A 12,751-nucleotide genomic window follows, 5' to 3' on the forward strand; every position below is an offset into this window, starting at 1 on the left:
CGAGAGGGGCTCGTCAGCAGACGGCGCATGCGCCGAAGGGCGGGGCCCGGAGGCGGCGAACGCGTGGCCCCAGGCGGGGCCTCGCGGAGGGGGCGGGGCCGCGCGGGCCGGGCGCGCGCGACGTGCCCGGAGTGGCCGAGCGCGAGCGGGTGTCGCGCGCTGGACCGAGCCGGAGCTGAAGCTGCCACCGACACCGACACAGCCGCCCTCCTCATCTCCCCGCCCCGCCCCGCCCCGCCCCGCCCCGCGGGATGCGCCGCCGCCCCGCGCCCAGGTGAGGCTCCCGCGCCCCCCGAGGCGAAACGGGGGGAGGGGGCGGCGCCCCCCCCCCTCGGGCTGCGGGGCCGTTGCAGCCGTTACGGGGGCGCGGTCTGCGGGCGATGCTGCCCCCCCCCGTGCGCGTGTGTCCGGCCCCGGCGGCATCCAGCTGTGTGGGCGGGCGGGCCGGGGGCGGCGCAGGTGCGGGGCGGGGGGCGCTGGGGCGGGTCTGTGGGGGGATGGGAGGGATCCGGGTCCTGGGGGGTCTGTGCCCGCGGGGTGCGGGGTCTGGGTCTGGGTCTTTGTCTCCGCGCGAGTTGTCTCGCTGCGTCCTTCCTTACAGGGGAGAGCCCCCACCCGCCCCCTCTCCCCCACCGTCTCCTCGGTTTGGGTGAGGCAGGCTTCTTCCCGGCGGCGTGGCGGTGGCAGGAGGATTCGTAGCATCCTGCGCCGTCTCCGCCGTCCTCGTCCCGGGGATGCCCGAGCGGCTTGCTTGGAGTGCACGCTTCGCCCTCTCCGCCTGGCTGGGAGGCGTGAATGCAGAGCACTGCGGTGTAGACGAGTGTCCTTAGCACGCCGGTGACATGCGAGCTTAGAGATCACCCCAGGCTGTAAATGTTTCAAGCGCCGTGGGGCTGACAAGCTGCAGTGCCTATTCTGGTTTAAAAAAAAAAAAAATTGTTGTGGGGATACTAGAAACGTTTATCTGTGGCTTAGCGTGCAGGATGTACGGTGCGTGGCGTTTTTCCTTTTAAATGGTTGATGTAATGGTCTGAGACTCGGAAGAGCAGCGCGATTGTTGATGGGAAGCAGCATTTGTAAGTGAACGGGAACTTATTTTTCAGTGTACAGTATGTGCGTGATCTTTTTTTGGCTTTTTTACCATTTATAAAAATATAATCAGTGTTATCAGTCAGAGCGAAGGGCAGCTGGAGTGGGTGGCAGATTTGCTGTTTGTCTTTTTTCAGGCTTTACATTAGCAATCTCTTTTCATTACTACACGACTAGCGTTGAGTGGGGTCCCCTCACTCCAGCCTTTTTTTAATGGTAAACCGAGGTACAGACTGTAGATGGTGCTTTCAGTTGAAGGTGGGGTCAGGCCTTCCCTGCACTGGAAGTCGGGGGAGAACTTCTCACCATTGCAACTACTGGTGGTAACTCTATTAGAGAAGCTAGTGTAGACGGGGTACCGGGGCAGCTGTTGATGTTTTCAGTACTCTGTCATTTAGGTCTGTTTCGGGCCGTAGTGGATAAACAAAATATTATAAGCAGCGTTGCCTTGTCTATACATGGTGCTTTCAACGTGGTTGCCGCCAGTGGATCTGCATCTGGCGGCAATTATGTAAATCCTTGGAAATAAATAAGAAAATCTCCTAGTGTAGAGACGGTCTTCAAGCTTGAGCTTCACTGATGCATATTGTTGGCCCATTGCTGCTATTGATTTTATTTATTGGGGAATTGTCATGAAAATAGTGTTGTGTCATTTAGTAAGAGCTGTATTTAAAACATTTAAATTGGGAGCCAAATGAAATATCCAGATACAATACTCTTAATATATGTCACTTATATCCCAGCGTGAAATAAAGTCATTTTGAGTAAGGAGGTTAAAGAAAAACCTTTTTCTTTCATCCTTCCAGAATTTTCTTATACATAGCAAATGAACTGTGCCTTTAGCCCCAAATCCTAGAGCAGGATTTGCAATAGCATGTGAGTCCAACTTAAGTTACAGAGTTTTTACAGCATCTTCCTGTCATTGAGCCAACAATAAAAGGACAGTCTTGGTTATAGATATTTTAGCAGCTCTCATTTCACATAGTTCTATTTCATACCCTGAAGTCATGCTGAGACTAGTAATTTAGAATACAACCAAAAGAACCATGGCTTTCAGCTGCCTTTCTGTAGTGTACTTCATTGTGATTGTTGGACTAGTAGGCAGTGTCTGCCCATATTGATACTCCACAGCAGAGAGTAGGAGCAAGTCTAGTGAAGAACATTATGTACAGATAAGTACTGGAGAGAGAATTAAAGCTGTGTTATAAGGGAAAAAATCTAGTTCACTGTGGTGTGGAGGACAGAAAGCCACCCTCCCTCCTAGGATCACTGTTGTCTTTAAACCATTATTTTGAAAAGTACAGCTTTAGATAACGATTTCTTTTTTTTTCAGTTCTTCACAGCCAAGTCCTAGGAATTGGAATGTGAATCTTTTCTTCTTCCCCTCCTTTTCAGCAGATTTTATTTAGCAATGAAATTGCACACCCCCAAGATGATGACTGGCATGTAGACTAAAGCCCTAATCCTGCAAACACTTGCACACAAGCTTAACTGCAGGCAGGTCAAACCATTCATATGAGTGAGCTGCAGCACCACTCTGTAATCAATAATAGGAGAATATTGTTCAGGTTTCATGGTTCAAGCACAAAGTTGGATAACCACAATTTCCTTTACAGGTTATAAACTGTTTACCATGATCTGTTTTTACTCTTTGTCTTTAAGATTGAGACTACACTTGCCTCTTGCATATAGAGGCCATTGCTGGGTCAGGACACACATGCTTTCCTCTGGACTGTTTTCCACCGTTCTAGTTGTGGGAGGCATGCAGAGCAGCCCCTCCACAGTTTTTGGGGAAGTCGGGATCTTTGTAGGCAACTTCTGCTTCATGCTTTCACTTCCGGCCATGTTTTTTCAGGCATGTGCCTGTGTGGAATGCCTGCCAGAACAAAGCTCATGCTTGTTAGTGTCTTAATTCATGGTTTAAATACATTGTGTGCGTGCTCGCCTTTCAAAAAGTGCTTAGTTGTCTAGATTGGGCCGATAATTCAGGAACCGTGAGAACAAGCTAATGACTTGTATTATTCCTTTACTTTTCCCCAGTTTTAGTGACAGTGTCATAATAGTGGAAGACTGAGACTAATGTAATAGCATGCAAAAGATATGCCATGTGTGGGGCCAAATCCTATTAAACAACAGCAACTTTGAAATAACTTTCAAGCTGACTTTGAACTATGACTCAGTTTCAGTATATATAGGTCACTTAATTTTGTTATCTAAAAAACTGGAGAAATATTAATATGTAACATCATTTTATATACTTTAATATAATTAATAGAAGCACAGTCACTTTTTCATTTTGGAAATGTTTTTATAAATATAGTTTATAGGTTTGGCTTTTTTTTTTCTAATCATTTATACCAGAAAAGGTGCTTTTTTTTTTTTTTTTGTGAAGGGGTTAGTGGAAAACTAAGACAGTAGGCCTCTTTATCATATCGTCTGGTCTCTGTATACTCAAACTTTAGTAATTTTGCAGGTTAGCAAACCTCTTGGGTTTTATAATATAAATTTTAAAGGTTAGCTAGACAGATGCAGTGCAGTCTTTTTTTTTTTTTTTTTTTCTTCCAGTCCCAAAGCTGTCTGGTTACCCAAACTTCATGTAAACAATGATCATTAAGTACACAGCGCTGCCTAATTTCTCTCATTTTCAAGACAAGGTTCTTTGGCTAAATCTGATCTCTTTTATTAGACCAACTCATTTTCAAGGCTTTTAATAGTTTCAGGGAAGCTATGAGGGAAGCTAGTTGGTTTGGGAGCTGTTAAAACCACAGCACTGCCAGCGGTGTATGCTTAAGCAATGCTTAGAGTACTGTTAGCCTGGTGGTACTGTCAGCCCCCCAAACCAACTAGCTTCCTTTATGCCAAGGCTACTAATAGCAGTCCCAAAACAGACTATATAAGAAGCCCTGAAAAATGAGGGAAGCTCTTCAGTTTCAGGGTTGCTAATACCAGAGCACTGACAGCTGCATTACTTAATAAGCATTACTTACAGAGCTGTAAGTACTAGCCTGTTAATACCCCCTGAAACTACCTTCCCTCATTTTTGGGGATGCTATTAGGAGCCTTGGAAGTGAAGAGAGAGAATATCTATGAAACTAACTAGCTCCCTTCATTTTCAGGTCATCTGCTAACAGGCCTCTGACTACTGCTGCTTCCCCTTCAGTCTTCCTAGGAAGGTTCAAGGGAATGCAGTTATCATGCAGTTAACTTGAATACTTTGTTACAAAATAGACAGAGGGGCTGAAATATGCCATGCATTTAAGTGGTTTATGCATTTAACCAATCTGCGTATAATGAGTTAATTACAATAAACATTGAACAGTAGATGAACACTGGCAGTGTTATGCAGCTAAAGGAATCACACACTCCTGCACCTTGTACACACGTGATGCAGCCTGATAAATATTTCTGTTGTGTCTGAGCCCTTTTTACTGTAGGATAAATGAGATAATTTAGTCATCAATAATTATGCATACAAGAACTGTTATAAGAATATTATATTTGCATAGTCAAGTAATAATAAGTATGGTATGGTATGCATGATGATGCATTAATTGTGTGACTACGTCCTATATGTATATCTTCACCCAAGACTGCCCTCCTCACTCCAGGTTCAACAGTTGTCTCCTCTGTGTTCAAGTTGGGCTGATTCCTCCACCACACTGCTGGGATGTCAGCAGAAGAAGCATGGAGAGGACAGGGGACAGTCTCCTTGTGCTTGTTTCTTTTACCTGGCATTAGAGTGACTCCTGACAACTGGGAGGAGTAATTGGAAGGAAAGCATTGCTCAACCACTGCAGGCCTTTACTGGGAGCATGCACCAAACAAATTAAATCTTCAGAGACTTTAGCTGTCAATATTTAACAAGGTTCTGAGCAAATGTCAATGGAAATTTCAGGGCTCTTAAACTGATCACATTTAGGTGTGGTCTTTCCCCTCCCCTGCCCTGCTCCATGGGAGCATCCAAGGGACTATATCTGATACAAAAGCTGCCTTCTGCCAGATTTCAAGTCCCTGCCCCAAACCATTGAAGCATGAGAGCTTGTTAATGAAATAATTATTATTATTATTACTTTTTAAACATGGGGTAGGGAAGGAACAACATTTTTCTCTACTAATCTTGTTCACAGAAAGAGCTGAACCATTTAGGCTGAAACTTTCCAGCCTAACACAGATCCTGCTATGGAAAAATTCATTTCTTATGTTTAAAACTTTTTGACAAAATTAAGTGATTGAAAACAAGGTCTTACAATGGGAAATATTGGACAGCCTTTATTATGGGAATTTCTGCCTACCTTGTTTATAATTTCCCATAATTCCCCTTTCTAAAGCAGCTGGACTTAATTTTATAATAAACATTAAATATACTTTTAAAGTTTTAGTAGATTAATTTGTGATGATCTAGTTGGGGGTAGTTTTGTTTTGAGCAGGGGTTTGGATTAGATGATCTTCTGAGGTCCCTTCCAACCCTAATTTGCTATGATTCTAATTAGTGTTTTTCAGTGGTTTTGCAGAAACTGCAGTTTGGTAAAACTTTTGCTGTTAGAACATGTTTTCTGTGGGGTGATTATGATACATCTAGGTATTAGGATAGCTTGTTTGTTTGTTTGTTTTTTGTATAGTTTGCTATTTCCTTCCAAAACCTGATATTTCAAAATGGCACAGAATTCTCCTCTGAAGAGTCATTTTGCTAAGAAAATCTTTGTATTTTACTCTCTCATGTTTTGCTCTTGTGCGTACATTATTGCTTACCTGCTTTTGTTATGAATGAGACAACTGCTCTTCACTAATATTAGGCACGCATGCAACTATTTGCAGGTTCAGGTCTTCTATTTCCATATTTGGGATTTTCTCTGGCATTAATTTAGACAAACACAAAATGATAGACTTTGCTTTTGAATACAGAGTAAATTTCTTTGTATTTGGGTTGGTCTAATAAAATATATCAAATTCACCCAAGGAACCTTGTCTGAGTAAATTGCTCTGAATTTAACTTTGTTGATTGTGTGATCTTCCTGTTACATAGTGATATAAAAATGTGTGGCTGCGTTTTTCAGGTTAGGTGACTGGATATATCACAGTTCACTGCACTGGAGTTAGGGATGAGTAAGTTTCTTATTGGACTGTAAGAACAAAGTGATTCTAGGGAGACATCCATTGACTGGCAGAAACAATGTGACTCAATTGTTTCCAGATTGTGGTAATTTTTATGGTCAGAACTTTTTTTCACTTACATTAGCTAGACTTTTTCCATAGGCTTTGTGTGTGCATGTGTATGTATATGGATGTGTGTGTGTGTGTAATATATATATATATATGTATGTAGTATCTTTTGAGAGCAGGTGTTCAGGATTTAGAGTCAATAAATAAAATATTTAGCGTGAGCTCTGCATGTATAATGGGAAGAAGAAAAGAGGAAAGTGAGTAGCCTTTTCCTATGGGTTTTCTATACATGTCTCTGCACATCTTAGTTTATTATTTGGCAATATCAAGGGAAATTTAATACCTGGATATTTTTATAAAAACTTGAAATGTTCATACAATTGCTTGGATTATATTGCAGAAATAGGTCAAATTAAAGCTATATCCTTCGGATCTCACAATGGGAGCTTGTGGAAAATCTAAAAAAGCTTATTAGAATGGATATTTGTATTGAATAGTGACTTAGGAGTTGATGTATTTCTGCTGGCTTAACGTGTATTTACACACCTCTTTCAAAAGTTTTGCTTCTGCATTTATTTGAAATGTTAATTATTCTGCAGGCATTTTGTAGTGGGGGAGGAGTTACCTGACAAGTAGCTATAGAGCAGTTCTGAATGTAAAATGAGACCTGGCTGTCCTTGCTTACAGGTACCTTTAAAAACCATTTTATTGCTACCCAGGAACAAAATTAAGCTGTTTTTTTTCCACTTAATTCTTTTCTATGAAGAAGTAAATAAATAACTTAGTTCTGAAGACATATTTACTAGATTATTGGCAGTTTTTCCTCTGGCAGATGATGCCTTCATCGTCTTTTAGAATCTCTCAGTGCTGTTCCTCGGTCCACCAGAAGTAGTACTCTGAACATGGTAAGACCTTCCCTCCCCAACAGGGTCTGAACCAAGAAAGAAGGCTTTGAAGCCAAGTCCTTCTCCAGTTGGGGAGTGGAAGACTAAGATCAGAACCCGAGTCTAGATTTCCTACACTGGCAGTTGCAGAACACGGTAATTAATTTTTAGACCAGGCCCTTTTAATTAAGTGCAGTAGGCTTCAAAGGAATACTTGGGTTGGTCCTGTTTTGGTGGTCCTTATGGTTCCAGTGCTACTAGTGTTTTATTGTAGGGCCAGAGTAGTGATCCTGATATGTCCTGATACTTTCCAATATAAAAGATCTTGTGACGTTTTTGAGAATCTCTTAATTCTTGCTTGCCAACAGGCCTTTAAAATTCAGCAGGGAGAAGGCGCTGTGGCAAGAGAAATGTGTTTTCTTTGCCCTAGTAAACTCTATTTGGATGTAGCTGAACTGTGAATTGTTATAAATTGTGATTTTTGCATTTGTCAGGAAAATACTGACAGCATGCCGAAATAACATGTGTAACATGCTGAAGAGCTTGGCCCACGTTGTTGTCACAGTAGCTGTAACTTACAGGCAACATGGACTATTTGAGATATGTCAGAGCAGCTATTAGCAGACCTTAACCAGGCCCTTCTCTTGGACCTGACACAGCCTCAGTATATCATCTAACCCTTCTGAGGCCACTACATGGGGAAGGAGCTGTTCTTAGCTCCTGCAAAGTGATGCCTGGGGGAAGGGAGAGAGAGCTGTGCTACTCTTCCCTTGATTACCACCTGACTCAACATGTGCCATTGTCAGGAAGAAAAAGGATCAAACTGTCCCTTTTCGAGGGGAAGGGAAGAGCTCTTCCTTGGGACTTGCCCAAGAAATAGCTTTATTCAGCCTCCCTCTCAAGAGAGGACCTCCTGCAGCCAGCCGTTGCTTGGCTTCACAAGGGGCAGATCTCTGGCTTTGAAACCCTGGCTCTTCTTGGTCCCTGGCTTCTTCCCAGTGAGCTGTAGCATCCTCACCTCTGGGAGCTCCTTCTTTCCTCTCAGCTCCTGGGAAGGAGGGAGCGTTTTCTTTTTTAACAAGGAGGGGTCAGAGTGCAGTTGTCCCAAACAGCACAGCAGACTTTGCTTCAAACCAGCTAGCCTTTATTGTACCATTTCAGTTCCCCCTGTCTTCCCAGGGACAATTTCTTCTCTCCTGGGCTGCTTTAGGACCTTCTCTTCCACCAGCTCCCCCAGGTCCTCGCTCTTTCTCCTCAGGCTCAGTCACACTTACAACAAAACTATTGTTTTAACCAGGGGACAGCACTCAGGGAATACAGTGAAACATTAAGTATGGCGAACCCATCAAGGGGCCTGCTATTGGGCCCAGACTGCCATCTGCCCCAAGGGTGAAAAGGGCATACAGATGTCCTACTTACGGAACTGTTTACAAGAGCAGTCAACAGTAAAGCCTTCCTACACTAAGCCGGACAGTGCTTCCCACCAGACCTGCAGGCTAGATCCAGCTCACTTAGCTTCCTTTGTCACAGCCATCAGTAGCTTTTTTGCCCCTCCAGCTCTGTTCTAGGATAGAAGCCTTGTGCAGCTGCCAGCTAATGTATTTAGTGTTTTAGCTCAAGTTGGAAAACATCAAATCTTCTGTGGTGCTGAAGTAGCAGAGACAAAACCTGATGATGCATGATCAGTGATACAGTAGTCAATTGTTTGTGGTGAATTGAGGAAAAAATGAGGGTAGCTGTTGTAAAGGAATGTCAATTAGTAACTTATATGTAGATTATAGTACAGTTAATCTTGGCTGTAAGAAAAGCAAAGTCAGTGGCACAGGTTCTGATAAGCTGCATCGTAAATAAAGCAAGGTTTTCAGCAGTTAATATTTTGACTTGTGCTGACTAAATGAAGACACCTATAAAGATATCAGTGAATAGAATATTAGTGCTTCTTTGGGTTGTCTTTGTTTTCGTGCATCTAGTTAAGGAGCTCTATCTAGTTTTTGTTGGCAATCATCACACTGCTTTATTTGGTCAGACTGGTGCTGGGTGCAGTTATTTCAAAGAGGCTGGAGCCTTGAAGAGAGACTTTTCCCAAGTGTAATTACTCTGATCGTGGCATGTTAGAGTGTATCCATTTCTAGTTCCGTACTCTGCAAAACACCCTTAAAGAATATTGATTTTACTTCTGGTTTATGAGGCCACTCGCATCTGGGCAAAGTATTTTATTGTTGCAGAACAGAATCTTCTGAGTTATTTTAAGGATGTAAATATCATTTAAATAATTCCCCATTTAAACTCTTCTAATGATATGGGTTAAATGGTTAACCAGTGACACATACCTAGTACCTGCATATATGTGTGTGCTCTGAGCTATGCACATTGGGCAGGTCCCCTATGTTCCCTCAATCCACTGCAGAACTTCCTGTGAAGTGGAGCTGGGGACTATCCTGCCCCTTTCCTAGCATGGCACCCCTCGCATGGCTTCTTTGTGACTGCTCCATCTTTAAGCTATGGTACCGTGAAAGGAGAGGGAGGTAGAGCCACGTGCTGCCTCAGAAATGCCCAAAAACCTAAAAGTGGGCAGTGACTTCCAGTGGTTCTTTTAAGTCGGAGCTAGTGGCTTCTCCACAGAGTGCATTGCTGATGCCCAGATCTATTAACATTTGCAGTATTTTATTTTGATTTATACAAAAACATTTTCTGGGTGATTTCAAATTGTTAAAATACAATGCAAAATATATAACCATAAGTTCAACTTACCACAATAATTCTCATAAATAGTAACTTGCCTTTGCTTTGTATTTTGCTGCAGCTTCTACTAAAATCTGCCCTGAGCAATCATTCTTCTTAGAAAGTCTTTGTATTTTGGTCTGTGTTTCTACCAAAATGGGGGGGGGGAGAGATGATTTTTCCATTATGTCCCAAAGGTTTACACTCTGAGCTGAAAGAGATGCAGACTTGACTGCCTAAATCGTGGTGCTGGTTATACAAATAGTCCATTCGATTTAAAATATAGCATGCTAGCTCAGGCTTCTCTGAGCCTGATGCAGTGGAAAAGAGATTGATTTGAAGCTAACCAGTTCCCACTCAGAAGTCCTTATTAAGATTGGGTCCCTCGAATGGTGAACATTGCACAAGCACATTAAAAGACAGTCCCCACTCTGAAAAACTTACTGTCTAAAACGTGAGGTAACCACTAAGTAGAACAGATAGAGAGCAAAAGGGAGGAAGGATAAAAGATAACAATGATGGAAACACTTGATTATATATATTTTCTAGCGTAGTGATTCTCAACCAGGGTGTTGCTGCACCTGAAACACTGCCAGATCCTTTGAAGGGTGTCCTGAGGTGTCAGGAGATAAGCAGATAAGAGCAGGGTCAGGCTTGTTTCTGCCTGTCTGCTCCCATCCAGTCACTGCTTTGCCCCTCTGAACTGTAACTGTATAAATTTGTTTTTGAATTTGGGTACCACTCAAATCACAAAAGTTGTGGAGGGGTGCCTCGAGAGGCTGAGGACCATTGATCTAGAGGCTTTTGAATTGAGGGTTATGGTTAAGTAGAAAAATTGAAGATATTAATGTGAGTAATTCCTTTTTGCCGCTAGAGTAGCCATAGGTTGTTAAACCTCCTTGATTGAAGCATGTCTTAAGTAGAGGTTCGAAGTAGGACCGTTTAGTATCTTCATGAATTCAGGGACACATTCCTCCTAAGTGTGGCGGGGAAAGTAGCACAAGGGTGCTTGTTGGAGAAGTGGAGATGTGGACATTAGCAGTAGGCATTTGGTAGGTCAGAGGGAGTGAAGGGTCATTTAGAAGCTTTATAGATGATTTGGAAAATAATAGATTTTGGGATAGATGATTGAGCACTATGTTCCCTGCTCTTGGTCGTAAGCTCATCCTAATAAGTAGGCTGATGAATTCTACTGTAGCTTCAAATTTTCAAGTAGTCTTGTTCTTGTTCAGAAGATAATAATTGCCTAATTTTCAAATTGACCAAATTGTGAATATAAAAAGTGTTTTTGATCATACTGTTATGCAGGTATCTATGAAAAGGCTAGAGTCTAACAAAATCATTTCAGCCTTTGTTTCAAATAGTAGCTGTACTTTTTCAGTCAGGGATGCCAAGACAATTTTTTTCTGGTTGCTTCCTCTTACCTGTTAGCATTACCTTAGTTTTATCTTGATTGAATGTAAGCCAGTCAGCCCTTATCCAAACCTTGTTTTGATATAGACACAGGTCCATTTGTTCCCCTGCATTTAGGGGGCTGGATTAAATCCCCCAGGAGGCCCCTTCCAGTCTTATGGGCCAGTGGAGATTGAGTGTTAGGTACCAACATATTGAAGCCTCTAGTTTGTTTTTTTTAAATTAATTCTTTCTTTGGACTCTTATGCACACTGAAAAGATTTCTAATCCCTTTTCCCTGGGTTATAGGAATCCCATTTCCCTGTATAATTCCTATAAGAATTATAGGAAACACTCCATTAATATATATTTTTTCACCCCATCAGTTTGGAAAGAGGAATAATTTGACACTTTTCCATACGTTTGGATTTTAAGAGCATGTGATTACTATATTTATTTGATTTCAAGATGATGTTTTTTCCCTACTTAACACAGGTTTGAGGTGGGGGTTGCCCCTCATTTTGGAATTGACTTCAGGGGAGCAGACAGTGGCTCTGGCTCCATCCCCCATTTGGGGCTAGAGCTGCATCTGCTGCCTGATCCCTGCAGCCTTGGGCCCCCATCTCCCTCTCTCCCCTAACAGCCTCAGACCCCTGCCCCCACCATCTATTACCCTTGCTCCAGCACCAGCAGGCTCCACTGCTGGCTGCAGCCTGGGTCATGGAGCATGGCTCCAGGTCCACTCAGTAGCTACGGTGCCAGCTCTGTGCTACTACTATGGGACTGGGCTGGGCCTATACTCTGTGTACCAGGCTGCAGCAGGGACCGAGCTTGCTGTTGCAGAGTAAGGGTAAACAGGTGGGGGGCAGAGGCTATGGGAAGAGGTATATGTGGGGTGGGAAGTAGGGGTAGGGGGCAGAAGCAGTGCTGGGGAGAAGAGGACCAGGGAGGGTAATGGGGGCCTGAGGTTGCGGGGAGGGGTAGGCATAATCGGGAAAATAAGTAGGGCGGGGGGCAGATGACAGAAGGCAAGCTGCCTGCTCCCTACCAGTGCTTTTCCTATTGCCCTGGTGGTAAGAGCAAATTTTAAATGACTCTCCTATAATTAAATTAGATTCTATACATGGAAAATTATAATAAATGTATAACTTTCCTTATACAGAATGTAATTATTGGGGAGTCCTCTTAAATTCAGGGTCATCTTAGATTCAGGTAAGTACAGTAGCAGTTTCTTTCAGATTCCTCCTATTTCACCTCTTAAAGCAATGCTTCCTATCTGCCCTGGTCAGATGGGGCTGGATCCAGTTGGTGGGCCTGATCTGGTATGTGGGGTGGTGAGGCAGGCCCCCAGTCTGGCTGTATGGGGCTTGGGAACTTGGCAGTGGGGGAGCCATACAAGTATTACTTCCCATTGCTCTCACCACCGAATTTCTCAACCTGTGGGGAGCCCAAAGGCTTGGATGCCATGGCTTCACGGGCCGCATTTGGCCTGCATGGTGGAGACT

At 43.3% G+C, this 12,751-nt stretch overlaps 1 protein-coding gene across 5 annotated transcripts in view; it reads left to right on the forward strand.

Moving 5' to 3' along the window:
- Positions 1 to 105: 105 nt before the first annotated feature.
- The window catches only part of MYO9A (myosin IXA), a 392,893-nt gene continuing 380,247 nt past the window's right edge, over positions 106 to 12,751 (forward strand). For all 5 annotated transcript variants that reach the window (XM_019499347.2, XM_059714929.1, XM_059714932.1 and 2 more), the window contains exon 1: positions 106 to 274. The gene's annotated coding sequence lies outside the window, so the exon portion shown is untranslated. The remainder of the gene's footprint in view (positions 275 to 12,751) is intronic.

Source organism: Alligator mississippiensis, chromosome 11 (assembly GCF_030867095.1).
Source record: "Alligator mississippiensis isolate rAllMis1 chromosome 11, rAllMis1, whole genome shotgun sequence".
Lineage (NCBI taxonomy): Eukaryota > Metazoa > Chordata > Crocodylia > Alligatoridae > Alligator > Alligator mississippiensis.